This window comes from Primulina tabacum, chromosome 12 (genome assembly GCF_025594145.1).
Source record: "Primulina tabacum isolate GXHZ01 chromosome 12, ASM2559414v2, whole genome shotgun sequence".
Lineage (NCBI taxonomy): Eukaryota > Viridiplantae > Streptophyta > Magnoliopsida > Lamiales > Gesneriaceae > Primulina > Primulina tabacum.
Genome location: NC_134561.1, coordinates 22,393,715 through 22,398,994, shown reverse-complemented (window position 1 = coordinate 22,398,994; position 5,280 = coordinate 22,393,715). Strand labels below are relative to the sequence as shown.

General features: G+C 27.6%; 1 non-coding gene across 1 annotated transcript; it reads left to right on the top strand.

Moving 5' to 3' along the window:
- Positions 1 to 2,537: 2,537 nt before the first annotated feature.
- On the top strand, positions 2,538 to 2,648 carry LOC142521553 (small nucleolar RNA R71). The gene has a single exon (XR_012814260.1). It is a non-coding gene; the product is annotated as a small nucleolar RNA R71 (small nucleolar RNA).
- The last annotated feature ends 2,632 nt before the right edge of the window (positions 2,649 to 5,280 follow it).

Genomic DNA, 5,280 nt, shown 5'->3' with positions numbered 1-5,280 from the left:
TAAAAACTTCTACATATTCTTCAAACATATCACTGAAAATACTTAACATGCATCTTTGAAAAGTAGCCGGAGCATTACATAAACCAAATGGCATTCTTTTAAATGCAAAAGTTCCGAAAGGACAAGTAAAAGTAGTTTTTTCTTGATCTTCTAATGATATAGGTATTTGATAATACCCCGAATACCCACCAAGAAAACAGTAATAAGAATTTCCTGCTACTTTTTCTAGAATTTGATCTAAAAATGGTAGTGGGAAATGATCTTTTCTAGTTGCATCATTTAATTTTCTATAATTAATACACATACGCCAAACTAGATGGAATCCTAGCTTGTAATAACTCTCCCTTTTCATTTTTTATAACAGTGATGCCGGACTTTTTAGGTACTACTTATGTTGGACTTACCCATTTACTATCTGAAATTGGATAGATAATTCCAGCGTCTAATAGTTTTAATACTTCATTCTTAACAACTTCCTTCATATGTGGATTTAACCTTCTTTGTGATTGTTGATATGTTTTAGCATTTTCTTCCAAGTGAATTTTATGTGTACAAATTAAAGGATTCATACCTTTTATATCTTTCAAAGTCCATCCAATTGCATTTTTATATTTTTTAAGTAATTTAATCAAATCTTCTTCTTGATTTGTCAAAAGAGTGGAAGAAATTACAACAGGAAATGTTTTATTTTCACCAAGAAATACATATTTCAATTCTAATGGTAAAACTTTTAATTCAAGTTTTGTATTATCATCTTCTTTAAAATTATTTTTAGACTCAAAACTTTCTATTGAAAAAACTTCAGATTGTTGATTTAAGTTTTCTTCTTGTATATTTTCTTCCACAATTGTTTCAATTTCATTATCATATTCATTTTCATTAATACTTGGTTGTTTACATAAATTGAACACATTAAGTTCTAAAGTCATATTTCCAAAAGACAATTTCATTATTCCATTTCGACAATTAATTAAAGCATTTGAAGTTGCTAGAAATGGTCGTCCCAATATTACTGGAATTTCATTATGTACTTCTATTGGTTGTGTATCCAAAACAATAAAATTTACAGGATATTTGAATTTATCAACTTGAACCAACACATCTTCTACAATACCTCTAGGTATTTTGATTGACCTATCCGCCAGTAAGAGAGTAACAGAAGTGGGTTTTAATTCTCCTAAATTAAGTTTTTCATAAACTGAATAAGGAAGTAAATTCACACTTGCTCCCAAATCCAACAAAGCTTTTTAAATTTTATTTTCTCCAATAATACATAAAATTGTTGGACAACCAGGATCTTTATATTTTAAACTAGAATTATTTTGAAGAATAGAACTTACTTGTTCAGCCAAGAATGCTTTTTTCTTCACATGCAATTTTCTCTTTACAGTACATAAGTCTTTCAAAATTTTGCATAAGAAGGTACTTGTTTAATAGCATCTAATAATGGAATATTTATCTTCACTTGTTTAAAAACTTCATAGATATCAGAATCACTTTTTTTGTTTTTTATGATTTGTTAATGCATGAGGAAATGGTGGAGGTTTATTTGACTTATTTACTATTTCAGATGATTTATCATTCATATTATTCTTAAAATTTAAGGTATCATCATTCTCAAAAGTATCAGGATTATCATCCTTACTCTTTGATTTTAAATGATCCTTGTTTTCATTACTATATGGATCATTAACTATTTTACCACTTCTAAGGGTAATAACAGATTTTATTTGATCAATTTTTTTCATTTTTTAATTCTTGATTTTGATTTTTAGGATTAGGTTGAGGTTGAGATGTAAATTTTCCTTTTTCATGAATATTAAGTGCAGATGCAAATTTTGCAAGAGTTTCTTTCAAATCACTCGTAGATTGACTGTTTTGAATATTGATAGACTCTTGCTTTTGGATAAATGCATGTATTACATCTTCAAAGTTTTTTCTTGGAGGTGTAACATAAGGAATATAACCTTGATGATTTTGGTTATTTTGAAAATATTGTTGTGACGGTTGTGCATTATTATCATTCCTCCAACTAAAATTAGGATGAATTTTCCATCCAGGATTATATGATGGTGAAAAAAGATCTAGTATTCGTTTTTTATAATTGTTAACATAATTTGCTTGTTCATGGAGACATTCTTTAAATGAAGGTAATGTTGGACAATCTTTTGTAGCATGATCATGTGTATCACATATATGACAAACAATTTCTTGAATACTTTTTAATTGACCACTCTTTTTTCATTTCTAATGACTCAATTTTTCTTGCTAAAGATGCAAGTTTAGCTTGAATATCTATATCAACTTTAAGATTATAGATACCACCCCCATTTGTTGAATTATTGTTTTTAGTTGTTGGTGGTTCTATTGTGCCTATATTATCCCAATTTTGAGCATTTTCTGCTAATGAATCCAAATATTCCATAGCTTCATTTGGGTTTTTATCTTCAAAAGTTCCATTACACATGAAATCTATCATTTACCTATCTTTAGGTATTAGACCTTCATAAAAGTGAGAAATTATTCTCCATGTTTCAAAACCATGATGTGGGCATATATTAAGTAATTCTTTATATCTATCCCAACATTGATAAAACGTTTCTCCTTGTTTTTGAGAAAAAATTGTAATTTGTCTTTTAAAAGAGTTTGTTCTATGGGAAGGGAAAAACTTTTTGAGAAATTGTTGTTGCATTTCTTCCCATGATCTTATTGAACTTGATCTTAAATTTTGTAGCCATGTTTTAGCTTTATCTTTTAAAAAAAAAGGGAAAAGCTTTAATCGAACTATATCCATACTAGAATTTTGATCATTATAAGTGTTACAAACTTCCTCAAATTCTCTTAGATGCAAATATGGATTTTCAGAATCTAAGCCATGAAAATTTGGTAAAAGTTGAATAATTTGAGGTTTGAAGTTGAAATTAGATGCATCAGGAGGAAAAACTAAACAAGATGGGGCACTAGTTCTAATAGGGTTCATATGGTACCTAAGTGTTCTTAATTGATCATGTTCTTGATTATTATTATTATTATTATTATTATTATTATTATTATCATCATTATCTTGATTATTTGAATTATCATCTATGTTTAAATTATTTTCAGATACTCGAATAAGTCTACCACTTTTTTTTCGACTCCAAATACTCATACAAAAAAAAAACAACACAATACTTATAAATAAAACATAATTAACAAATATAAACTTAATTTATACCTCCCCGGCAACGGCGACATAAACTTGCTACTACTTAAATAATAATTCACCCAAGTGTAGGTTATCTGCAAGTAATATATTTCGTAAGTACGAGATCGATCCTCAAAAAGGTTATTATGAGTTTAAATTTATTAATTTATAGATTACCAAATGCAAGAATGAAGTTTACAAATTATAAATTTTGTCAAAGCTTGAGGATTTATTCTTGGTTTATGTAATATTGTTTAACTAAAAGTAAAACAAAAGAAACCACCATAAATAATGGTTCCAAGAAAATTAAACACACACATAATATAATATAGTTCCCACTATAGAAAATACCGAATTAACCGATATTTTATATATGGTACCTATGATTATAATTATAACTATATAAATAAATAATTGCATAAAGTAAATGTTAGTTGCGGAAAAGTAAAAGTTAGTTGAGATAAAGTAAATGTTAGATGCGAAAAATAAAAGTTAGTTGCGATAAAGTAAATGTTAGATTGTTAGATGTTAGTATTAAATCATAATATTTCATTTAGAACAACCGACAGAGCCACGCTATCGGCTAAATGAAATATTATGATATTATTATATAAATATATATATATATATATATATATATAATAATAAGTGATGAAATATTTATTGTATCAAAATTAAACAACAAATCAAGATAACCACTTTAATGGTATCAAGCATTTGATGTAAATTGATAACAACAAATAATTCATTTTTATACCTACAATAAAAATAAGTTAGCTAAATGAAAAGAAATAAAGAAAGAATATACAAAATATAAACAATCTTACATCACCAAGAATGCATCCTCTTCACCTTGACATAATAGATTTAGCTTGCCATAAGCTTACTTTTGATCAACACTAAAATATCACTCATAGTTGAGAACATGAAAGAAAATATATTGGAACTTAGAACTTTGATACACACTCACACTATATTTTACAATGAGATAGAATGATTCTCAAGCTAGCACAAGGCCTCTGTTTATAGGCCAAATGAGAGAAAGGGTCAAAATTTTTATTAATGCCATGTAGTTGCAATAGTATTCTTTGTCTCCTCCAATTTCAATTCCATGTCCCTTCTTTCAATGCTTTGTTCCACGACTTTAATCACCGAATTTGACTCTGCTCAAAACGGCAAACATGTGGGGAATTGTCTGTAGATGAATTTGGCCACTTGGTTCACCTCATTTGGTTAAATATTGAAATAGTTATGATTTTTTTACTATATGCTGGTCATAATAAAAATAAATTTGTCCTCCTTTTGATATTTGCACAATTTGATCATCTTAATGAACTTTTTAGGCAATCATGTCTTCTGCAAAGTTGTAGATAATTTTTCAAGGATTCCAAACATGTTTGGGTCACCTCCATTTGAATTTTCTAGCTTGAGTTATCATTATTTTACCAACACGTAGAAAACCTGAAAATAAAACATATTTAGTAAGACAATTAAATGTAAACAAACAATACTAAAATAACATAATTTTATAATTTTAATGAAACTTAAATTATAAAATACAGGTTTTAACATATAATAAATTATTAATTTAAGTTTCATCAACTGTGTCAGTGCGGGTGCACTAGCTTACCGCGGGTGCGCTGTAGCTACTGTATTTTTTTATCTTTTTGCACTTTCCAATTCAACACTTTTAATACTTCACACTCTTATTCTATACTTCCAAACTATAACAACAAAAACAACAACAAATCAAATAAACTGCTCAAGAATCACATAATTCTAAGTTAAAAACAAGTAATAAAAGTGAAATAAATTACACTTATCAAATTCCCCCAAACTTAGGATTTTGCTAGTCCCGAGCAAAATAAAAACACACAAACAAACAAATCATGAAATATTTTTAAAAGAACTTGGCCTCAAGATAATTTAACTAAATCTTCATGCAATCACAAGTTAAATCAATCCAACCAATTTTTCATCCGGATATAATCATGAAATCGGTTAATTTTCTTAACTTCTAATCTCTTCAACTCATGTTTCAATACATTCTCAATCAATTTCAATTTTTACAAACACAAATCAAGAGGTCTTTT